This window comes from Microcaecilia unicolor, chromosome 8, assembly GCF_901765095.1.
Source record: "Microcaecilia unicolor chromosome 8, aMicUni1.1, whole genome shotgun sequence".
NCBI lineage: Eukaryota > Metazoa > Chordata > Amphibia > Gymnophiona > Siphonopidae > Microcaecilia > Microcaecilia unicolor.
In genome coordinates, this window is record NC_044038.1 from 100114787 (window position 1) to 100140441 (window position 25655).

At 48.2% G+C, this 25655-nt stretch overlaps 1 pseudogene; it reads left to right on the forward strand.

The window, feature by feature from the left end:
- The window catches only part of LOC115476806, a 638208-nt pseudogene that overhangs the window by 494610 nt on the left and 117943 nt on the right, over positions 1 to 25655 (forward strand).

Here is a 25655-nt window from a genome sequence, read left to right on the forward strand (position 1 = left end):
AAAAATGGCAAGTGAAAGTCTGAAATGTAGAAAAGGATAGCAAGTAAAAGCACCATGACCATGCCCACTCATTTTCCTTTCCTAAGACAACACAGCAAACTTTACCTATCTCTTAACCCTGGCTTCTCCAAACACTAAAATGTATTCCTGTTTTACTTATGTATTCTTGAATTCTAATAGCAGATGTGTTTTCCCATTAGACATATATTTTAGATATAACCATAATCCTGTTGCTGGGTAAAACACTTTAGACATGCCTATAATGTGTTTCTTCTCTGATTGTAGGTTCAAACTGCCCTAAAAACAGCCATTATGAGGTATGCACCAGTGGCTGTGCCCCTACATGTGCTAGCCTATTGGCTCCAATTGAATGCAGTGCTGCCTGCAAAGAAGGATGCATTTGTGATGAAGGTTTTGTCTTCAGTGGTGGTCAGTGTGTTCCCATGGCTCAGTGTGGATGCTTATATAATGGCCTTTACTACATATCCGGAGAAGTGTTCTTCCCCAATGGCTTGTGTAACCAACAATGTACCTGCAAAGCTGGTGGAGTCGTTGAATGTATAGCCTTCTCTTGTAGCAAAAATGAGGAGTGCAAAGTGATAGATGGCATCCAGAAATGCCAACCGATTGGCTCTGCTACATGCCAAGCTGCTGGTGACCCACATTACCTGACCTTTGATGGCCTGGCCTTTGACTTCCAAGGTGCATGTACATACACCCTGACAAAGACAATTACTACAAACAGCAATCTGGTGCCCTTTGCCATCAATGTAGAAAATGACAAGTATGGCAATGGAAAAGTAACAGTCACCAAAATGGTGTCTGTTGAAGTGTATGGTTACACACTTACTCTCCTGCAGAACAAGGGAGGCCTCATTATGGTAAGCAATGGAAAAAGATGCTTTCTTACAATTTATGAATAGTTATGCCTTTAGTTATAACCCCTTTGAACCTTATTATCTGGATAAATGCCACTGATGGGCCCATCAGTGAATTTCAGGTGCATTACCTGGATAATGTCAATGAGAACCATTGCACACTGATTGGCACCATGTGATTAGTGCAGGGACAGTCAGATGACAGAACCCAGGAAGAGCAGCAGATATACCAGTGATATTCAGTGCTTCTATATGGATAACCCTCTGGATGACTTAGGACTACAGAAGAGCTGTCCTAATTTATCCTAGTTGTCCAAATAATAGTGTTAAACGTTGCCACTTTCCAGATAATGGCAGCTGTCACCTCTATACTCTGGTACTCAGCAACAGCCATGGTCAGAATTTTATAAGAAATGTTCTGTAGTATTTACACCACCTAGAGTAAATGCATCTGAACCTAAGTACTGCCAAACATGACTTTTATTGATTGATTGATTGATTGGGATTTATTAACTGCCTATAGGAGGAGATTCACCCAAGATGGTGTACAGTATTTAAATGTGCTACCACTAATAGCTACAGACAGAAGGGCATCTTATGTCCTTCACAAGATACAGCCTCCAAAACTGATCACAATACTCCAAGTGCAGCCTCACCCTTGACCTGTATAGGGGTATTAACACAGAGAATCCCTATATAGGAAGAGCATGGAATCAAAGCAAAATGTAAAGGACCTTTATAATTTGAACAGAACACAGAGGGGTGTAAACCTGCATGGAGTAGGTACAACTCCAGTCGCCTTGTTAGGGAGACTGGACTGATCTGTTGTCTTTATCTTCTGCCATTTACCTTTGTTACTATATTACTATATGTAGATTGGTGAAATGATATCTAGAAATCTCATCGAGCCCTATTATTCTCTAATTTTGTGAATGGGAATTGGTGGTTCATTTGCTGCTTTTTAAGTCCATAGGAAAGCAGTGTCCCACCATAGAAACATAGAAAATTACGACAGATAAAGACCATCTAGCTTATTTTCGAAAGAGAAGGCCAGCCATCTTCCGACACAAATCGGGAGATGGCTGGCCATCTCTCAAGGCCGGCGAAATTGGCATATTCGAAATCCAATTTTGGCCGGCCTCAACTGCAGTCCATCGAGGAGCCGGCCAAACTTCAAGGGGGCATGTCAGAAGGGTAGCAAAGGCGTGACAGGGGCGTGCTGGGGCGTGCTTAAGAGATGGGCGCCCTTGGCTGATAATGGAAAAAAGAAGGGCGTTCCTGGCGAGAATTTGGTCCACTTTATTTGGTCCCTTTTTTTTCAGATCCAAGTCCCAAAAAAGTGCCTGAACTGACCAGAAGACCACCGGAGGGAATCGGGGATCACCTCCCCTGACTCCCCCAGTGGTCACTAACCCCCTCCCACCCTCAAAAAAACAACTTTAAAAACTTTTTTTGCCAGCCTCTATGTCAGCCTCAAGCCTCAGGTCCATCGCAGCAGTATATAGGTCCCTGGAGCAGTTTTTGTGGGTGCAGTGGACTTCAGGCAGGTGGACCCAGCCCCCACACCTGTTACACTTGTGGTGGAAAATTGGAGCCCTTCAAAACCCACCCGAAACCCACTGTACCCTCATGTAGGTGCCCCCTTTCACCCGTAAGGGCTATGTGGGGAGTGGGTTTGGGGGGGATTTGGGGGGCTCAGCACCCAAGGTAAGGGAGCTATGCACCTGGGAACAATTTCTGAAGTCCAGTGCAGTGCCCCCTAGGGTGCCCGGTTGGTGTCCTGGCATGTCAGGAGGACCAGTGCACTACAAATGCTAGCCCCTCCCATGACCAAATGCCTTGGATTTGGCCGGGTTTGAGATGGCCGGCTTCGGTTTCCATTATCAGCGAAAACCGATGCCGGCTATCTCAAACCCAGCCATCTCTGACATTTGGCCGGTCCCAACCGTATTATCTAATCGAAAGATGAACGCCCATTTCGTTCGAAAATACGGTCGGCCCTGCCCTTTGTGGTGCCGTCCTCGGAGATGGGTGCCCTTAGAGATGGGCGTCCCCGGTCGAAAATGCCCCTCCATATGCCCTATCCAGTCTGCTCAGGCTTTTTTGAATTCAGATACAATCTTTCTCTCCATCACATCCATTGAGAGACCATTCCATGCATTTGACATAATTTCCATAAAGAACTATTTCCTTAGGTTGGTCCTGAGTCTGTCCCCTTTCACCTTCTTCCTATGTCCCCTCGTTCCAGTGCTTCCTTTCAATTGAAAGTGACACACCTCCTGTGCATGTATGTCATGGAGGTATTTATCTGTCTCTATCATATCTCCCCTCTGCAGTCTTTCTTTAAAAGTATATATATTGAGATCTTTAAGTCTGTCCCCATGCAGTAGATGATGAACACCACTGACCATTTTAGTAGCCGCCCTTTGGATTGACTCTATTCTGTTTATGTTGTTTTGAACATGTGGTCTCCAGAATTGTACATAGTACTAAAAAGGGGTCTCACCCAGTGGCGTTCCTAGGGGGGCTGACACCCAGGGGGCGGATCGCCCCCCCCCCCACCGGCGAACCCCCCCCCCCCCGATCCCCTGGCGAAAGAAACCTGTTCCGGGGCAAAGGGAGCATGAAAACGAAGAGCCGAAAAGGCGCGCGGCACCCCCCCAGCGGCGTGCACCCGGGGCGGACCGCCCCCACCTCCCCCCCTTGGTACGCCACTGGTCTCACCAAAGTGTTATATAGAGGCACTATCACATCTTGTATCCTGCTGACCATTCCTTTTTTTACTACTACTACTACTACTACTTCTTAACATTTCTAGAACGCTACTAGGGTTACTAGGGTTCTCCGAGGACAAGCAGGCTACTTGTTCTCACGACTGGGTTGACGTCCACGGCAGCCCCCACCAACCGGAAGAAAACTTTGCGGGCAGTCCTGCACGCAGGGCACGCCCACCGCGCATGCGCGGCCGCCTTCCCGCCCGTGCGCGACCGTTCCCACTCAGTCTTTTCTTTTCCGCGCTGGAGAGAGCCGCGTTCGTCTCTCTCTCTGTCAGCCCCGGAAACCGGATCGCGCTTTTGCCGCAAACTTTTTTCTCTTCGCGTTCTCTGTTTTTCTCTTTTTTCATTTGAGTAAAAAAAAAAAATGCTTACTTTGTTTTTCCCTCGTCTTTTAGCGGGGGCGTCTGCAGTCGATTTATTTTCGAGGTGTGATTTTTACCGCCACCATCGACGACTTTGACTTCGCCGACGCGATTTTTCCATCGATGTCCTCGAAGGTCCCGAGTGGATTTAAAAAGTGTGGTCGGTGCAGCTGGCATATCTCGCAGACCGACACCCACGCTTGGTGCCTCCAGTGCCTCGGGCCGGAGCACGATACCAAGACGTGCACTTTGTGTCTCGGTCTCCGGAAATGGACACAAGTAGCGAGGCAAGTTCTTCGGGACCGTCTTTTTGGAACTTGCGCCGGCCCCTCGACGTCGACTTCGACGGCATCGGTATCGACGGCCGGATCTTCAGTACCGGTATCGATGTCCACGAAATTGGCACCGACGGCATCGACCCCAGGAACACAGGTCCCGTCGGCCCACCGGCTCTCCGGAGACGGCAGGGGTGAGAGGCCGCGTGGGCAATCGGCCCCGGTCACTCCCTCTACCCAGGGCCCTCGGGACCGAACCCTGTCGGACCCGATTCCTCGAGGCCGAGGGGGATCCACCTCCTCCTCTTCTGTTCCACCGAGCGCCGATGATGGGCACCGTAAAAAGGCGAAGAAGCACCGTCATCGGTCGCCCACGACGCATCCAGCTCCCGGCGCCAGGGATGAGTCGATGCCGAGGAAGCGGCAGCGTCGAGAGGAGAGGTCCCCCTCTGTCGTGGAGGTATCAGCACGTCAGGGTGCCAGCACTTCGGTGCAGTCTCCTGGACCCGAGCAGCTTCCGGCACCGACACCCCTACCGGCCCCTTCGTCTTTCCCGACAGCGGGCCTGGACGAGTGCCTCCGAGCCATCCTTCCGGGGATTCTGGAAGGGCTGATGTGCCAGACCGTGCCGGCGCCGGGGGTGCTTGCGCCCTCGGCGCCGTTGATGGAGGCGCCGGCGGGCTGTAGCCCGGTGCTGAGGCCTTCGACACTGACTCCGCTTGCGGCGCCGGTCTCAACCGCCACGCAGGTGGAATCCCCGTCGACGTCGATGGAGGGAGCTTCATCCCCGCCGGCACGGGAGTCCACCGCTCGACGACGCCACCGAGGTCTCGGTGCCTTGACGTCGAGCCGGGCCCGGTTGAGGACTGAGTTACAGGAGCTCATGTCCGACACCGAGAAGGAGGCCTCGTGGGGGGAGGAGGAGGACCCCAGATATTTCTCCTCAGAGGAGTCTGTGGGCCTTCCCTCCAACCCCACTCCTTCACCAGAGAGAAAGCTCTCGCCACCTGAGAGCCTCTCCTTTGCCTCCTTCGTTAGGGATATGTCTATTTGCATTCCCTTCCCCGTGGTCTCTGTGGATGAGCCGAGGGCTGAGATGCTCGAGGTCCTCGACTATCCATCACCACCTAGAGAGTCCTCCACGGTGCCGTTGCACAATGTCCTCAAGGAAACACTGCTTCGGAACTGGTTGAGACCGTTATCTAACCCCACCATCCCCAAGAAAGCGGAGTCCCAATACAGGATCCACTCGGACCCAGAGTTAATGCGGCCCCAATTGCCTCATGACTTGGCGGTCGTGGACTCTGCTCTCAAGAGGGCACGGAGTTCGAGGGATACCGCCTCGGCGCCCCCGGGGCGGGAGTCTCGCACTCTGGACTCATTTGGGAGGAAGGCCTACCAATCTTCCATGCTCGTGACCCGCATCCAGTCTTACCAGCTCTACACGAGCATCCACATGCGGAATAATGTGAAGCAACTGGCGGACCTGGTCGACAAACTCCCCCCGGAGCAGTCCAGGCCCTTTCAGGAGGTGGTCAGGCAGCTGAAGGCGTGCAGAAAGTTCCTGTCCAGGGGTATATATGACACCTGTGCCGTGGCATCTCGTGCTGCGGCCCAAGGTTTAGTGAGCCAAGGTTTAGGCTCTCATGGCTGCGTGCCTCTGACCTAGACAACAGCAGAGACTGGCCGACGTCCCTTGCCGGGGGGATAATATTTTTGGTGAGAAGGTCGAGCAGTTGGTGGACCAACTACATCAGCGGGAAACCGCCCTCGACAAGCTCTCCCACCGGGCGCCTTCAGCATCCACCTCAGCAGGTGGACGTTTTTCCCGGGCCAGGCAGGCTGCGCCCTACGCCTATAACAAGCGTAGGTACACCCAGCCGACCCGAAGGCCTCATCAGGCACAGGGACAGTCCCAGCGCGCTCGTTCCCGTCAACAGCGTGCGCCTAAGCAGCCCCCTGCGCCTCCACAGCAAAAGCCGGGGACGGGCTTTTGACTGGATCCATGGGAACATAGCCGCCATCAAAGTGTCCGTACCGGACAATCTGCCAGTCGGAGGGAGGTTAAAACTTTTTCACCAAAGGTGGCCTCTTATAACCTCCGACCAGTGGGTTCTCCAAATAGTGCGGTGCGGATACGCCCCAAATTTGGTCTCCCCTCCACCAAATTGTCCTCCGGGAGCTCAGTCCTTCAGCTCCCAGCACAAGCGAGTACTTGCAGAGGAACTCTCCGCCCTTCTCAGCGCCAATGCGGTCGAGCCCGTGCCACCCGGGCAGGAAGGGCAGGGATTCTATTCCAGGTACTTCCTTGTGGAAAAGAAAACAGGGGGGATGCGCCCCATCCTAGACCTGAGAGGCCTGAACAAATTCCTGGTCAAAGAAAAGTTCAGGATGCTTTCCTTGGGCACCCTTCTGCCAATGATTCAGAAAAACGATTTGCTATGTTCCCTGGATTTAAAGGATGCATACACCCACATCCCGATACTGCCAGCTCACAGACAGTATCTCAGATTCCGTCTGGGCACACGGCATTTTCAGTATTGTGTGCTGCCCTTTGGGCTCGCCTCTGCCCCACGGGTGTTCACCAAGTGCCTCGTGGTGGTTGCGGCGTATCTACGCAAGCTGGGAGTGCACGTGTTCCCATATCTCGACGATTGGCTGGTCAAGAACACCTCGGAGGCAGGAGCTCTCCGGTCCATGCAGTGCACTATTCACCTCCTGGAGCTGCTGGGGTTTGTGATAAATTACCCAAAGTCCCATCTCCAGCCAGCCCAGTCTCTGGAACTCATAGGAGCTCTGCTGAATACTCAGACGGCTCAGGCCTTCCTTCCCGAAGCGAGGGCCAACAACCTCCTGTCCCTGGCTTCCCGGACCAGAGCGTCTCAGCAGATCACAGCTCGGCAGATGTGGAGACTTCTGGGTCATATGGCCTCCACAGTTCATGTGACTCCCATGGCTCATCTTCACATGAGATCTGCTCAATGGACCCTAGCTTCCCAGTGGTTTCAAGCCACCGGGAATCTAGAAGATGTCATCCGCCTCTCCACCAGTTGCCGCACTTCACTGCACTGGTGGACCATTCGGACCAATTTGACCCTGGGACGTCCATTTCAAATTCCACAGCCCACGAAAGTGCTAATGACGGATGCATCTCGCCTGGGGTGGGGAGCTCATGTCGATGGGCTTCACACCCAGGGACTGTGGTCCCTCCAGGAAAAAGATCTTCAGATCAACCTCCTGGAGCTCCGAGCGGTCTGGAACGCACTGAAGGCTTTCAGAGATAGGCTGTCCTGTCAAATTATCCAAATTCGGACAGACAATCAGGTTGCAATGTATTACATCAACAAGCAGGGGGGCACCGGATCTTGCCCCCTGTGTCAGGAAGCCGTCGGGATGTGGGGTTGGGCTTGCCAGTTCGGCATGCTCCTCCAAGCCACATACCTGGCAGGCGTAAACAACAGTCTGGCCGACAGACTGAGCAGAGTCATGCAACCGCACGAGTGGTCGCTCCATTCCAGAGTGGTACGCAAGATCTTCCAAGAGTGGGGCACCCCCTTGGTGGACCTTTTCGCCTCTCAGACCAACCACAAGCTGCCTCTGTTCTGTTCCAGACTTCAGGCACACGGCAGGCTAGCGTCGGATGCCTTTCTCCTTCATTGGGGGACCGGCCTCCTGTATGCTTATTCTCCCATACCTTTGGTGGGGAAGACCTTACTGAAGCTCAAGCAAGACCGCAGCACCATGATTCTGATCGCGCCTTTTTGGCCCTGTCAGATCTGGTTCCCTCTTCTTCTGGAGTTGTCCTCCGAAGAACCGTGGAGATTGGAGTGTTTTCCGACTCTCATTTCGCAGAACGACGGAGCGTTGCTGCACCCCAACCTTCAGTCTCTGGCTCTCACAGCCTGGATGTTGAGGGCGTAGACTTCGCTTCGTTGGGTCTGTCTGAGGGTGTCTCCCGTGTCTTGCTTGCCTCTAGGAAGGATTCCACTAAAAAGAGTTACTTTTTCAAGTGGAGGAGGTTTGTCGTTTGGTGTGAGAGCAAGGCCCTAGAACCTCGTTCTTGCCCTGCACAGAACCTGCTTGAATACTTTCTGCACTTATCAGAGTCTGGCCTCAAGACCAACTCAGTAAGGAATCACCTTAGTGCGATTAGTGCTTACCATTATCGTGTAGAGGGTAAAGCCATCTCTGGAGAGCCTTTAGTCGTTCGATTCATGAGAGGCTTGCTTTTGTCAAGGCCCCCTGTCAAGCCTCCAGCAGTGTCATGGGATCTCAACGTCGTCCTCACCCAGCTGATGAAACCTCCTTTCGAGCCACTGAATTCCTGCCATCTGAAGTACTTGACCTGGAAGGTCATTTTCTTGGTGGCAGTTACTTCAGCTCATAGGGTCAGTGAGCTTTAAGCCCTGGTAGCTCATGCTCCGTACACTAAATTTCATCATAACAGAGTAGTGCTCCGCACTCACCCTAAGTTCCTGCCGAAGGTGGTGTCGGAGTTCCATCTTAACCAGTCAATTGTCTTGCCAACATTCTTTCCCAGACCACATACCCGCCCTGCTGAACGTCAGTTGCACACATTGGACTGCAAGAGAGCATTGGCCTTCTATCTGGAGCGCACACAGCCCCACAGACAGTCCGCTCAATTGTTTATTTCTTTTGACCCCAATAGGAAAGGGGTCGCTGTCGGGAAACGCACCATCTCCAATTGGCTAGCAGATTGCATTTCCTTCACTTACGCCCAGGCTGGGCTGACTCTTGAGGGTCATGTCACGGCTCATAGTGTCAGAGCCATGGCAGCGTCGGTGGCTCGAAGTCAGCCACTATTGAAGAGATTTGCAAGGCTGCGACGTGGTCATCTGCAGTCGGTGCTGCAGAATCTGTTTGGGGTTTAAATCCAACTCCACCCTCCAGGACCCGAATTTATTCTGGTCAGGCTGCACTCTCAGTTAGTTGTTCTTCATAGGTCAATTTTCTGTTATACCCTCGCCGTTGCGAGGTTCAATTGACCTGGGTTCTTGTTTTGAGTGAGCCTGAGAGCTAGGGATACCCCAGTCGTGAGAACAAGCAGCCTGCTTGTCCTCGGAGAAAGCGAATGATACATACCTGTAGCAGGTGTTCTCCGAGGACAGCAGGCTGATTGTTCTCACCTACCCTCCCTCCTCCCCTTTGGAGTTGCGTTTTACTCATGTTTTTGCTTGTCATTCAACTGAGCGGGAACGGTCGCGCACGGGCGGGAAGGCGGCCGCGCATGCGCGGTGGGCGTGCCCCGCATGCGGAACCGCCCGCAAAGTTTTCTTCCAGTTGGTGGGGGCTGCCGTGGACGTCAACCCAGTCGTGAGAACAATCAGCCTGCTGTCCTCGGAGAACACCTGCTACAGGTATGTATCATTCGCTTTATTTTGCCATTGCCATTGCCTTTTCTACCAGTTTGGCCACCTTAAGATCATCAGACACAATCCTCCCAATCTTTCATGCACAGAATTAGTTCACAAACTATACTGTACTGCTTCCTCTGTTTTTTTGCAGCCCAGTGCATGGCCCTGCATTTTTTAACATTAAATCTGAGCTCCCAAATTCTAGACCATTGTCAAGCTTCGCTAGATCCCCTTTCATATTATGTACACCATCAATAGTGTCTACTCTATGATTTTGTTATCATCCACAAAGAGGCAACACTTATCAGACAACCCTTCCACAATACTGCTCACAAAAATGTTTAAAAGAGATGAACCATGGACTGATAATCCCTGCAGCACACCACTGGTAATATTCCTTTTCTGAGAGTTAAATCCATTCACCACTACCCTGTCTTGCCTTCCACTCATTCAGTTTCTAACCCAGTCAGAAACTTCAGGGCTGTGTAAGCGCTCGTTTATTTATAAGCCCCTATGCAGAACTATGTGAAAGCTTTGCTAAAATCTAAATATATTACATCTAGCACTGTCCCTCAATCCAACTCTCTGGTCACTCAGTCAAAGAAATTAATCACAACTGTCAAATAAGACATACCTCTAGTAAAATCATGCTGCCTTGGGTCCTGCAATCCACTGGATTCTAGAAACCTCACTAGTCTCTGTTTTAGAAGTGTTTCCATTAGTTTACTCACCACAGACAGGGCCGTGCCTAGGGTCTCTGGTGCCCCCCTGCAGACTATCAGTTGACGCCCCCCCTCCCCCCGTGAAAATGATCACTCACCATTTGGTCGTGGGAGGAGCCAGCATTCACAGTGCACTAGTCCCCCTTACATACCAGGACACCAACTGGGCACCCTGGGGGGCATTGCAGTAGACTAACTGATGCACTAAAGGAAAAAGGCATGCAGTGGTCACTAACCACCTCCCACCCCGAAAAAAAAAAAAAAACTTTAAAAATGTTTGTCTTTTTTTTTAGAGTATGGATGAAGGATGCCCTTCGCTGTACCTCCGCGGCAGTTGAGGACGTCCTTCGTTATTTATTTATTTAGATTTTGCTCACACCTTTTTCAGTTGTAGCTCAAGGTGAGTTACATTCAGGTACACTGGATATTTCTATGCCTCCGCCCCTGCAATGGCAGTTGAGGATGTCCTTTGATATGCCTCTGTCCCTAGAACGGCAGTTGAAGACGTCCAAAACGTGGATGTTTGTGAGAAGGACATCTGTTTCTGCAAGAAGGACATCCATGCCTGCTATGCCTCTGACACCCCCTATATTTATTTGGATTTTGGATCACAAGTAGCAACAGTGGGATTTGAGCCAGCCACCTCTGGATTGCAAGACGAGTGATCTAACCACTAGGCAGTGGCATAGGAAGGGGGGGTGGGAGGGGCGGTCTGCCCCGGGTGCATGCACTCGGGGAGTGCCGGCCCCGCTGGTTCCCTGCTCCCTCTGCCCCGGAACAGGTTACTTCCTGTTCCAGGGCAGAGAGAGCAGGGAACCAGCAGGGCCGACACAGCTCCAAGTGACATGCACTCGGGGCGGATCGGCCCTCCCGCAGGTAAGAATGCGGTCCGGGGGGGGGGGGGGTGCGCCGCAGAGGGGGGGTGCGCAGCGGCGACCCGCCCCGGGTGCCATTAGCCCTCGCTACGGCACTGCCACTAGGCCACTCCTCTACTCCAATCCACTTTCTTGAAATTTGGCCATCCCTGTGGGGGGGGGGGGGGGGGGGGGAGCAGTTGAGCACATCCAAAATGTTTGAAAGAAGGACGTCCATGCCCTCATTATGCCTCCGCTGACACACACATACCTCCCCCCCAGGGACCTGCATACTGCCCCCCCCCCCCCCAGGAATGGCAAAATTTAAAGGGAGTGGAGTGGAGCAGTGGCGTAGCCAAGGGTGGGCCTAGATGGGCCCAGGCCCACCCATTTTGGGCACAGGCCCACCCAGTAGCAGCACATCTATGATGTGGCTGGCAGGGATCCCCAAGCTCCACCAGCCGAAAACTTCCAACAACTGTCCCTCCTGCATAATAGCCTTCCTTCTGATGTATTCCCGCCTATGTGGAAACAGGAAGTTGCATCAGAGGGAAGACTGTGGGGCCAACATAAGCAGTGTATATTAGTTGCTGCTTGCTGCTGGTGAAAGTCTGCTATTTAAAAGGTATGCAGGGCAGGGGGGATGTTTGAGAGACTATATGCCATGCAGGCAAGAGAGTGAGAGACCAAATCACCTGTGGGACAGGCGGAGTTCTGCCCACCCATCTTGGGCCCAGGCCCACCCAAATGTGGGTGTCTGGCTACGCCCCTGGAGTGGAGGAGTGGCCTAGTGGTTAGAACACTGGTCTTGTAATTCAGAGGTGGCTGGTTTAAATCCCACTGCTGCTACTTGTGATCCAAAATCCAAATAAATAAAGGGGGTGTCAGAGGCATAGTAGGCATGGACATCCTTCTCACAGAAACATCCAGGCATGGATGTCCTTCTCACAAACATCAACATTTTGAACATCTTCAACTACCGTTGCAGGGACGGGGGCATATAAATATCCAGTGTACCTAAATGTAACTCACCTTGAGCTACTACTGAAAAAGGTGTGAGCAAAATCTAAATAAATAAATAGTGAAGGACACCCTCAACTGCCGTCGCAGGGACAGAGGCATAGCGAAGGAGGTCCTTCACCCATACTCTAAAAAAAAAAAAAAGACAAAAGTTTTTAAAGTTGTTTTTTTCAGGGTGAGAGGTGGTTAGTGACCACTGGGGGAATCAGGGGAGGTCATCTCCGAGTCCCTCCGGTGGTTATCTGGTCATTTAGGGCACAATTTTGTGTCTTGGTCATAAAAAAAAAAAAAGGACCAAGTAATGTCGGCCAAGTGTTCATCAAGGACGCCCTTCTTTTTTCCATTATCGCTTGAGGACGCCCATCCGTTAGGCATGCCCCAGTCCCGCCTTCGCTACACCTCCGACATGCCCCCGGGAACTTTGGTCGTCCCCGCGACAGGAAGCAATTGGGGATGCCCAAAATCGGCTTTCGATTATGCCGATTTGGGCGACCCTGAGAGAAGGACGCCCATCTCCCGATTTGTGTCGAAAGATGGGCGTCCTTCTCTTTCGAAAAGAAGCCTGTAATTTAAAGAAAGTTGCACAAAAGGTCAGAGAGATTGTGAGACTAACAAGTTAGTTACTTCTTCCATTAAAGGCCTGGTTGAAGAATCAAGTTTTCACCTGCTTCCTGAAGTAGAGATAGTCTTGTGTTAAGCAGAGCCTTTCAGGGAGTGCATTCCAGAGTGTGAAGGCTACTATGGAGAAGGCTTGCTAGCGGGTGAAGGCTTACCTCTTTTTCCTTATGTTTTCATCTATTTATTGCTTATTTAGTTGCATTTGATTACTTACCTTTCTCTTACATACTACAAAGCAGCTTACAGAGCACTAGGAACATTTTTTGTCTTTTTTTTTCAGATGAGACATTACATTTAAGCCCTGTCCATACTAGATATTAGAGATCTCCCCCTCATATTTTTAACAATCAAAAGGATGTTCTTGTAGATGTCATGGATCTTTCAATACTCAAACCACTGTTAGCAGAAAAAGATCTTTCTAGTTAATAGGTCTTAAATTTTCTTCTTTCTCTGTCTAAATGGAAGACCCCATTATTTTAGTTATTCTAGATATAAATAGTTCCCATAATAAGACTATTAGGGGTCCTTTTATAGAGTGGCAGTAAGCCCAACGTGGGCTTACTGTTCGTTCTTCTGGGACTACCGCTGGCCCAACGCGGGCGCTGTTGGTAGTCCCTCCCCGAGCGCATGTCATTTTCGGGGGAAAAATAAAATCCCAGAAATTGCTTGCGCGGCGGTAACCCAGTGGTAATTGGGCATTGCTGTGCGCTGCCCGGTTACTGCCAAGGTTAACGTGGAAGCCCTTATCGCCAACTCAATGGGTGGTTGTAAGGATTCCCTGTCGCATGGCCATGCTGTAAGACTTCTCTTACCACATGGTCATGTGTGCCTGGGGTTTTTTTTACCTGCTGCGGTAAAAAGGGCCCTGGTGCATGGGAAAAACATCCCCTGCTGCTAGCGCAGGGCCCTTTTTTCTGCAGCTTGGTAAAAGAATCCTTTAGATCCTTCTTAAAAGCTAGGTAGTAAAAGACACATCCATGTAGTGCTATAGAAATGCTAAATAGTAGTAGTAGTAGTATGTCTGGACAGGCATAATTTCCCAAATATTTTACAAAAGACTCCCTGAACATGAGGGGGGGGGGGGGATTCTATAAATGGTGCTCATAAATGGACGTCCTTTTTTTTTGTATTTTTTTCACTGCTGTGAACAACAGTGCAAACACACTGCTTAATGGTGTTAGAAGTGCTCAGTAAATAACATATTACTCTGGCTGGTCAACTGGAATAGTAATATGTTTCACAGACATCAGTGCACTTCAGCCCTCCCTGCCTCCTATATTAAACGTAATGCTAAAACAAACATTGGTTTCAGTCAATGAGTACTTAGCTGTGGGCTGGTGCTCTTTATAGCTGCTCTGTTACCCAGTAGATAGCCAGAAGCTTTTAGTGCATGTAGAAACGTGATATTAAAAACTCGATGATCAAGCCATCCACTCAATACAATTTTTCAACTATAGTTGATCGATCTTCTATTCTCACTTCAATTCTCAACACACATGGTGTTTCGCCTTTACTGGCGTCATCAGGAGAATCGAGATTCAGCTGGACTTCCCTCCCGGTATTCTATTTCCATCTGTAAGCAACATAAAAGTCCACTGTAGTCCATATAACCCTGGACACCTCTCCAACCATACACTGCATTATGAGTACTGAATTTACTCGTTCAATAAATCATCATTCTTTTAGCGACATCTAGCATCTAATAAACCATGATGATGGCATACCTCCAGATGGAGCATTCTCCACTTCCATAGTTCAACCATTGTGTCCACACCGGCACTGCTACGCTGTTGCCTGACAGCTGTTATTCATGTAGCCACTTGATTTCATGATTCAAACCCCGAGGGGCCACCGTATCCCACTGGAATATTGTTCTCTGTTCGTAGTGTTTCAATCTCCTAGCTATATTCCCACCATGTATAGCTTTCATTTGCTTGAGCACAACAAATTTTAAATCAGATAGATTGTGGGATGTTCTAGTCCAATGGTCAACGAGATGAGCCTCCCTCTTCTGGGTTCTTAGATTGCTAATATGTCCAGCAATGCGTTGCTTGACTTTCCTTATGGTGTACCCAATGTACCATTTACCACACGGGCAAATGATACAATAAACTACTTGGGCTGATTCACAGTTAGTGGTTGACAGCAGATGGAAAGGTTTGCCGGTCTGTGGGTGAATAACATAAGTAGTTTGCCACGCATATTTACAATATACGCAGATGTGGAAAGAACACCAGAATCTCACAGAGAAGCATGCAGCAAGGAAGCAGGAGTGGAAAATGGATCCAGGCATTTCAAACAAACCAAGTCACACTCAAAGATATGTGCTGTCGGCAAAAGTTAGCTTCCAGCTGATAGAAAACTTTTGCCAACAATGCATATCTTTGAGACGATCAATTTCTGGATTAATAGTCATTTTCAAGACTTCCTTTCGTGGTTCATTCTTTGAAGACAGACACGTTAGTATACGTTGAAGAGACTCCTGAGCAGGCGCATGTGTGCCGAAACACAGTGGCATTTTGAGTCATCATTAAGAATCACCAGTTAAAGTTTTAATTTCATATTGGGTGTGCCTTGGTCTGTTTGAAGTGCTTGGATCCATTCCCTTTTGAAATAAGGGGGACACATGATCAAACTTACATGCATGAGTTATCAATCTTATAGCAGTGTTTTGTATAGATTTAAGTCTTTTTAGATTTGTGTGTAAGCAGCTGAGATAGATTATGTTGTAATAGTGAAATCTAGTTACCAACAGTGAAAGGACAAGGGAGTGAAAAGTCTGTTGATCAAAATACCACTGGACTGATTGTAATTGTCAGATAACCAGAAAATTGGTTTTGGCTAAGTAGAAAATTTGCTGAGTGAAAGTGAGATGAGAATGAAGTATGACTCCCAGATACTGAAAATAATTAACTGGCTGAATAGAGGTGCCACAGAGAGTTAGAGGAATGGAGGAAATAGATAATCCTCCCCACCCCCATGAACCAACATGCAACAGTTTTCTATGTATTAAGTACAAGCTGGTGTGTAGAGAGTCAGGAAGAAATAGCATGAAGACAATGTTGAAATGGGCTGATATCAGGGTTGAAAGGGCTAGTAGGCAAAAGTAACAGAATGTGATCAGCATAGAAGTGAAACAAAACATCTGTTGGCCTCCCTTACAAGCCTAGGGCTCAAACAGCTAGCAGATCTCATGACAATCGCACATAATAGAAAAGGCCTGACCTCTATTAAGCCCTCCTCTCATCTGCTAGCAGTCATTAAAAAAAAAAAACACACACACACACACACACTTTACTTACAAAGCAAATAGCTAGATTAACTACCAGTTTAAACTGTCTAAGAGCAATAAAGGAACCCAGCTGTTGGATACAATGCACAAAGCTTTCAGGGGTCAGTTTTCTATTTCCATTCTTCATAATCTTTAGGTGTTATAGAGGAGCATTTTTTATATGATGTCTAAGTCTGAATTTGGATGTTTTACACAAAACGTCCAAATCCAGAACAAGAAAGAAGGTCATTTTTGAAAAAGAAAAATGTCTATCTTTTTTTTCAAAAATACTATGGACGTTTTGTATTTTGGACATTTTGTGATATGGACCTTTTATTTTTTGGTCAATTTTCAAACAAAAAACATTAAAATGCAAAAAGTCCAAAATAGAGGAGTGGCTTAATGGTTAGTGCAGTGGGCTTTGATCCTGGCAACATGGGTTCAATTCCCACTGGAGCTCCTTGTGACTTTGGACAAGTCAAATGCACACTGGGCATTTTTGGATATGACTTCTAAGTCTGAATTTGGACTTTTTTTGTAAAACGTCCAAAATCAGAAAAGAAAAGATCATTTTCTACAAAGAAACAGTCTATCTTTTCCTTTTGAAAATGCTGTTTGGAAAAATGTTTTGTGATTTGGATGATTTATTTTTTGGTCCATTTTCAAACAAAAAACATCCAAATGCAAAATGTACAAAATATACAAGAAAATCCACATTAGAGTAAAACCATTCATACGTTCTAAGTGTGGTAAAAGCTTTGGTTGTAATGTAAATCTCAAGGATGCCCTATTGCTTTCCTGGGATGTCACTTTTCCACTATTCTACCTGATGCCAAGCTTTGTATTTTTTTTTGTAACATCTGAGCCTTGTGTCTATTGTTTATCAGTAGATTTGGTCTTTGAATTCAGATCTATAGATGAAAAGGAGGTATCATTACATATATCTAAATGCCAGAGTGCTATTTTCCATATTTCATAACAAGAATGTACATTCTCTAATTACCTGTCCCAATGCAACTGAAGCTTTTACCTCCTCAGTGCATGTAAATGGTTTCATCCCTGTGTGGATTCTCTGATGCTGTGTGAGGCTTTCTTTCCAACCAAATCTTTTACCACACTCAGGATATGTAAATGGTTTCATTCCTGTGTGTATTCTCTGGTGCATTGTGAGCAGGGCCGTGCCAACACAGTAAGTGGGGTAAGCACGGCAGGGGGGCGCCGTCCTCTGGGGGGCACCACCGCACCATGCTTACCTCGCCCTCCCGCTCCCATTGCCCAACTGCCCGCCCTCTTCTCTCCCGCAAGATCCCTTTCCTTTTTTTTCTCCTTTTAAATTTACCTCCGTCCGGCAGCACAGGCGCAGCGTCAGTGAAGGAGGCGGCGCTCCCGACGTATCTAGCCTTCCCTTCGCTCAGTGTTCCGCCTTCTTCTGATGTCAAGGAAATGATGTCAGAAGAAGGCGGGACACTGAGCGAAGGGAAGGCTAGACATGTCGGGAGCGCCGCCTCCTTCACTGATGCTGCGCCTGTGCTGCCGGACGGAGGTAAATTTAAAAGAAAAAAAAAGGAAAGGGATGTTTGGGGGGGAGAAGGCGGGCAGTTGGGACATGGGAGCGGGAGTGCAGAGGAGAGAGGAGCATGGATGCGAGGGCAGGGTTCATGGAAGGGAGAGAGGGGAATTGCTGGATAGGGATGAATGGAGGGGGCAGGGGACAGAGGAGCATGGATGGGAGGGCAGGGCTCAGGGAGAGAGGGGAATTGCTGGATAGGGATGAATGAAGGGGACGGACAGAGGAGCATGGATGGGAGGGCAGGGCTCAGGGAGAGAGGGAAATTGCTGAATAGGAATGAATGCAAGGGGCAGGGGCAGCGGACTTCGGAGAAAAACGTCTAAAAAGAGGTTTCGAAAATACTGATTTGGATGTTTTTGTGAGAAAAACGTTCAAATGCAGACTTATGTCACTTTTTGGATGTTTTTCTCTTTTGAAAATGAGCCTGATAATGACTGAACTCTCAAACTCCATGGGGCTCCTTCCTCACTTCATCTAGAGTATTAGTTGCTTCCACTTCCATGGGTTGGGGAAAATGCTCCTCTTTTCCCCCTCTCAGTCCCAAGTTCTAGGTGTTTTAAAGCCATCTCCCTTTTCATGAGGTTCCCTCCCAACCTGTCTGGGTAACCAGGATTTTTCCTGAATCTTCTTCACTTTTCCTTGGGTGCCTAGTACCTTTTACTAGAAGACCCTGGGTGCCCTCTGTTGGTTGCAAGCCTATTTCATAAAGGGGTAGGAGAGAATTGATCTTGAGATGGCAGAGTCCTCACATTCCCTTTTCCTTCTTCCTCACAACATGCACATTTGCCATGCAAGCTTTCTGAACTGACCTCCTAAATTTCTCATCCTCCATTCTTCATCCACCAGATGAAGAACTGAATAAGTATGGGCAAAGCCTTCTCATAATTAAAGTCATCCATATAGTATTAGTTTAGTGGCCCTATGCTATTACAGGTCTTAACTAAACTCAACATTAGTGAACAATTGTAATCACTGGAAATTTAACCTTAAAAAGGCTGAAGTAAAGAAAACAATTCTCAGTATATCCTAGTAGAGTAATAAGAAATCACCCCCCACCCCTTCAGATATTCAGCCAGCGGTGGTAAGCATTTTTCTGCCCGCTGCCAGCTTTATTCCGAGATATTCAATACTGGGCCCTTTCTGGGATTCAGCATTGAATATCTGGTGGGGTTTTTTTGAGCCAGCTAACACATAACCGGTCAATATTCATCCCTTGCCCACATACACCAAACCGCTTAAAGATAGGACTGCTATTTATGTGACCCAATTTAAGCAGTTTACTTGTACAGTGAGGGGCTGAATATCGACATTTAACCTGACTCCGCCCATGGAATGCCCACAAGATAGCTGCTTTTGAGTTTGGTGCTAACCGGTCATTTTCAGCGAAGATAACTTGTTAAATGCTGCTGAAAATTACTAGATAGCCGTGAACAAGTGATTTAAGCAGTCAACAGCCATTTCCAGGGAGATAAATTGTTTTGAATATGAGAGTCCTCAGTCTATCAAGGCCAGAGCTCTGTCAGTGAACTGAACACTGCAATGATATGCATTATTTTGAATATACTTCTGTAGTGAAACATTAGCATCTCTGAAAACACAGCACATCACTATGCCAAGTGAAATATTCTCTCTCTTTTAGGTAAATGGGGTGTTCAATAATCTCCCTCTCACTATTGAGGATGGAAAGATCCATGCTTACCAACATGGTATCAATGTCATTATGGAAACTGACTTTGGACTGCAAGTGAGCTATGACTTGATCTACTTTGTTGTGGCCACTGTCCCAGGGAACTACAAGGGCCAGTTGGGTGGCTTGTGTGGAAATTACAATGGGGACAAGAAAGATGAGTTCCAGCTACCTGACAAGAGACTAGCTGCTGATGCCACTACATTTGGCACTGCGTGGAAAGTTCAGATTGCTGGGGTGACCTGTGACAATGGCTGCGGTGCAGCTGGCAATCCCTGTCCTGTCTGTGATGACAGGAAAAGGGAAGTCTTCAAGAATTATAACTATTGTGGCATTCTTAACAGATCTGATGGCCCCTTCAGTGCCTGCTACCCTACAGTCAACCCTGATATCTATTATAACAACTGTATCTATGATCTCTGCATGGGCAATGGTGACAACACAATTCTTTGTTACAACATCCAGAGCTACATGACGGCATGCCAGTCTGCTGGTATCACCATCCAGTCTTGGAGAAGTGACTCTTTCTGCCGTAAGTTTGGCTGGAGTTTATAAAAATGATCTTAATTGTAATTGTCTATTTATTTTCCAAAATAATGCAACATATTCAACAGTTGTTTAACTAGCTGTGTTCTGGTGTGTCTTTAGATGGGGACTCTAGGACATCTGCTTCTACTTCATAGTTTTCAACAACAGTATTGGTGAAAAAAACTTTAGATTATTGACAATTATTCCTAACTATTTAGATATGTTTAAAATAAACTCTCATTATTCCTTGCCTTCATTCTCTCTTTATTGTAGACTAACTCTAGTCTATTTCCTTCTATAGTTTTAACCTTTTTTATTCCATTCTTTTATCTCACTTTCTCCTTCAAACTTTTTGTATCATTCGCTGATCTCCAACATGTGCAGGCTCCTGGGGGAACCAAGGAAACACCCACCCAGTTCTTTCGTTTAGCATTTAAATTTGGTTTCTAGCCAGAATGAGCAAGTACAAATGAAATGAAATCTAGGTCTGACCCCAGGTTTACAAGTGTGGAAAGAGTTACTATTCTATAATTTGTTGCTTTTCTGCACTTGCTTTTCCCCAAAACTTTTATCTGGCATCTCTCTCTCTCTCTCTCTCTCTCTGTGTAAATATTTAAATAAATAAATAAACATAAATAGACAGATATATTTTTTAATTTATTGTATTTATTTATTGTGTTATATTTGATATATCACCTTTCAAATTAATAAAATAAAATTCAATGTTTTGTTTTCATTTAAGCTCTGTCCTGCCCTGCCAACAGCCAGTACAAACTCTGTGCAGACATCTGCTCAGTGACATGTGCTGGAATCACAGACACAGCTAAATGCCCCACCACCTGTGCGGAGGGCTGTGAGTGCAATGATGGGTTTTTCTTTGATGGACAGCAGTGTGTATCCATAGACAACTGTGGGTGCTTCTACAATGGAAAATACTATAAGGTACAATACTGAAATTTCTTTTTATCACAGGCACTAATTTACTAAACTGTTATCCCCACCAACATAGAACAACCTCTGGGCCTACATTTTCTGTGGTTTACATTCAGAGTTAGATGGTGAAATTTTGTTAGTGTTACTAACAACTCCATTTCAAAATGGAGAGGCTCAACTAATTCTGGTTTTCTTCTATGGATGAAATCTAATTTCCTGTCAGAAAAGCAGGAACCACAAGTTCATAGATTTACTGAATTACAGCTAGACCTGAATTAGTCTATTCCTGATTACATGGAGCATGATGGTGACACTCATTTGCACTTCTTCCACCACTTATCGTTTTCATTGTAATGCATTTCTATAGGCATATAATTTATTTTGGTTTAGCTCATGCTTTGTAGTAGGGTTATGCAATTTTTTTTGAAATGACATTTCCTATGTCATTTACAAATGAAAATGAGCAGAAAAAACATGAAGTTGTATATTTTTTTCATGTGCCATCAGAGAGATGTGCATTTTTTGAAACATTTCCCATGTTATTTCATGTCATTGGCAAATAAAGTCAAGCAGAAAAAAAAACATGAACTTCTGTGTTTTTATTTTCATGTTCTGTTTTGAAAGGACACAAACTGCAATGAGTGTACATTCTTTCAGAGCAACATGCACTCGTTTCCAGTAGTGCACACATATACAAACCATCACATACTGGGAAAGTGTGCATACTTTTCTGAAACAACATGCACTCTTACAAATAGTGCACAGACTTGAAAAAATGCAAGCTCTTTCCACTCCTGTCCTGGCCAAGCTAGGGTCATCAGTTCCCTTTTGAATCCAGAGCTCAGCTATGACAGGATGGGAGGGGGATTGCATCCATCTCACCACAGAAGACCACCAGGGATATCCCAGCTAGGTCTCAGGGGGGTTCAGGAAGGTGGGGGGAGTGCCAGGTTGTTGATGGGTTGGTGTTTGGGATGGGTGGCCTGGTCTATCGAGGGAGCTATGAATAGGGCGAGGAGGGAGCTATGGTCTTGGGGTGGTTGGGCCATATCATCTGGCTTGGGGGGGAAGAGAAGGAAGGATCTGCTTGAGGGGGATCAGGGAGTCAGCACATATCATTGGGTTTAGGGGGATCAGGAGGGAAAAATAAGATCGGGGGGGGGGGGGGGGGTTTGGAGAGAAGGAAATGGGGTTTGCCTCTGCGGGTACATTTGTGGTTCCCAGGTTGTGCTTGGGCTCTGTTACATGCCTGGCCCTCCTGTATCTGTCATACCATGTAACACCAAGCTCCTCTGGTATGTGATTTCTCTGTGCAGGAAAAGTAGGGTAGATGTTGCATTTCCCATACAGGAGGAAACAGAGTATGCCTCTGTAGGTGCATTTGTGGTTCCTAGGTTGTGCTTGGGCTCTGTTACATGCTTGGCCCTGCTCAAAGGAGCTTACAATCTATGTCAAGTTGGTGCAGTCTAGATTCTTGAATAGAGGTCTGGTGGTTAGGTGCCGAAGGCGACATTGAGGAGGTGGGCTTTGAGCAAGGGAGGGGGCCTGGCGTATGGGCTCAGGGAGTTTATTCCAGGCATGGAGTGAGGCGAGGTAGAAAGGGCAGAACCTGGAGTTGGCGGTGGTGGAGAAGGGTACTGAAAGGAGGGATTTGTCTTGAGAGCGGAGGTTACGGGTAGGAACGTAAAGGGAGATGAGGGTAGAGAGGTAAGAAGGGGCTGCAGATCGAGTGCATTTGTAGGTTACTAAGAGAAGCTTGAACTGTATGCAGTACCTGATCGGAAGCCAGTGAAGTGACTTGAGGAGAGGGGTGATATGAGTATATCGGTCCAGTCGGAAGATAAGATGTGCATCAGAATTCTGAACGGACTGAAGGGGGGATAGATGGCAAAGTGGGAGGCCAGCGAGGAGTAGGTTGCAGTAGTCGAGGCGAGAGGTAATAAGAGAGTGGATGAGAGTTCGGGTGATGTGCTCAGAGAGGAAAGGGCAAATTTTGCTAATGTTATAGAGGAAGAAGCGACAGGTCTTGGCTATCTGCTGAATATGCGCAGAGAAGGAGAGGGAGGAGTCGAAGATGACTCCGAGGTTGCGGGCAGATGAGACAGGGACGATGAGGGTGTTATCGACTGTGATAGAAAGTGGAGGGAGAGGAGAAGTGGGTTTGGGTGGGAAGACAATAAGCTCGGTCTTGGCCATGTTCAGTTTCAAGTGGCGGTTGGACATCCAGGCAGCAATGTCGGACAAACAGGCCGATACTTTGGCCTGGGTTACTGCAATGATGTCTGGTGTGAAGAGGTAAAGCTGGGTGTTATCAGCATACAGATGATATTGGAAACCATGAGAGGAGATTAGGGAGCACAGGGAGGATGTGTAGATTGAAAAATGAAGGGGTCCAAGGACAGATCCCAGAGGAACTCCAACAGAGAGCGGGATGGGGGTGGAGGAAGAACCATGAGAATGTACTCTGAAGGTACGGTGGGAGAGATAAGAGGAGAACCAGGAGAGGACAGAGCCCTGGAACCCAAGTGAGGACAGTATGGCAAGAAGTAAGTTGTGATTGCAGTGTCAAAAGCGGCGGATAGGTCGAGGAGGATGAGGATGGAGTAATGACCTTTGGATTTGGCAAGGAACAGGTCATTTCAGACTTTAGATAGTGCCGTTTCTGTCGAGTGTAGGGGACGAAAGCCGGATTGAAGCGGATCGAGGATGGCATGAGAGGAGAGAAAATCAAGGCAACGGCTGTGAACGGCGCGATCAAGTATCTTGGAGAGGAAGGGTAGGAGGGAACTGGGGCGGTAGTTGGAGGGACAGGTAGGGTCAAGTGATGGTTTTTTGAGGAGTGGAGTGACTACAGCATGTTTGAAGGTGTCAGGGACAGTTGCAGTGATTAAGGATATGACAGATGGAGGGGTGACAGTGGGAGTGATGGTGTTAAGTTGGTGAGGATGGGGTCTGAGGAACAGGTGGTACATTTCGAGGAAGAGAGAAGATGGGCAGTTTCCTCTTCGGTGATATCAGGAAAAGAGGAGAACGAGGCCTGGGTTGGTTGGTTGAGGGAGTGGGTTATAGGGTGGAGAGGAGGAGATGGTTTGGTGGTGAATTCAAGGTTGATCTTCTCCACCTTGTCGCGGAAGTAGTCAGCCAGTGATTGAGGAGACCGTGAGGGGGGTGGGAGTGGAGGGCACTTTGAGGAGGGAGTTAAGGGTGGCGAAGAGACGATGAGGGTTGGAGCTGAGGGAATTCGTCAATTGGGTGTAATAGTCCAATTGGCGAGGAATAGGGAGGACTGGAAGGAGGATAGCATGAATTTGTAATGAATGAAATCAGTATGGGTGCGAGATTTCCTCCAGAGGCGTTCAGCCGATCGGGCGCAGGAGCAAAGGTATCGAGTGCAAGGGGTGAGCCAGGGCTGGGGATTAGTACGCCTTGTGGGACGGGAGATGGACAGTGCAAGGGCGTCCAGAGCAGAGGAGAAAGTGGAATTGTAAGTGGAGACAGCCTTGTCGACAGACTCGGAGGACATGATGGAAGGGAGAAGATCAGAGATAGTAGAGGATAAGGTGGGAGGGTCGACAGCCTGGAGATTCCTGGAAGTAGTGGTTAGTGTTGGGCAGGACTGAGGGGGAGGGTGATGAAGTGTGAAGGTGATCAGGTGATGGTCAGAAAGAGGAAGAGCTGAGGCGCAGAAATTGGAGGGTGAGCAGGTAGAAGAGAGGACGAGGTCAAGACAGTGACCAGATTGGTAAGTAGGGGTGGTGGAGCTCAGTTGGAGGTTTGAGGAGGAGGTTAGAGTGAGGAACTGAGAAGCGTACAAGTCGGATGGGTTATCAGTGTGAATGTTAAAGTCACCAAGAATGAGGGAAGGGGATGAGGGTTCAAGAAAAACGGAGAGCCAGGCATCAAAGTTGGTAAGGAAGGAAGGGAGGGACTAATCAGGGGGGCGGTAAATGACTGCAACTCTGAATGGCAGCGGGTGGAATAGACGGATGGAGTGGACTTCAAAGGATGAGAAGCAGTGAGACTGCGGTAGGAGGAGGGGTTGAAAACTGCAGGAGGGCGAAAGTAGTAGCCCGAGCCGCCACCGCGGCCAACTGGGCGGGGAGAATGGGAGAAAAGATAACCTCCGTAGCATAGGGCCGTGACTGAGGCAGAGTCGTCAGGGGTGAGCCAGGTTTCAGTTAGGGCGAGCAGTTGAAGGGAGTGGGAGAAGAAGAGATCATGGGTGAAGGAAAGTTTATTGCAGACCAAGCGTGCATTCCACAGGGCACACGTGAAGGGGAGGGAGGAGGGGGGAGGAGGGGAATAGAGATGAGATTGGAAATATCGCGGAAACGTTTGCATGGATGAGACGAGGACGAGGACAGGTATGGGGAACCTGGGTTTGGATTGATGTCTCCCGCGGATAGCAGGAGAAGGAGCAAGAGAGTGCGGAGGAGGGTGGGGGAGGTAGGGCGACGAAGGTGATGAAGATGGGATGCGCTTAGGAGGAATGGGGAAGGAGGTGTTGAAGGTTGAGAGCTAGGAATGAGGAGGAGGACAGTAGGGATGGTGAGGTGGTGGGGTAGGGTATTGCAATAGTGAGCGGGACGGGAGAGGACATGGATGGGCAGTGAGTTCCTACGGTAGACAGTGGTAGGGGGAGGGGGAAAAGATTAGGAAGGGACAGAGCAAGGAAGAGAATGTGTAAGGGGGCAGGGGGCCATAAGTAGTGACTGAGGTGTTTACGGGTGCAAATGTAGTGACTGAGGTGTTAAGCAACAGACTGGAGGTTTAAAACTGGGACAG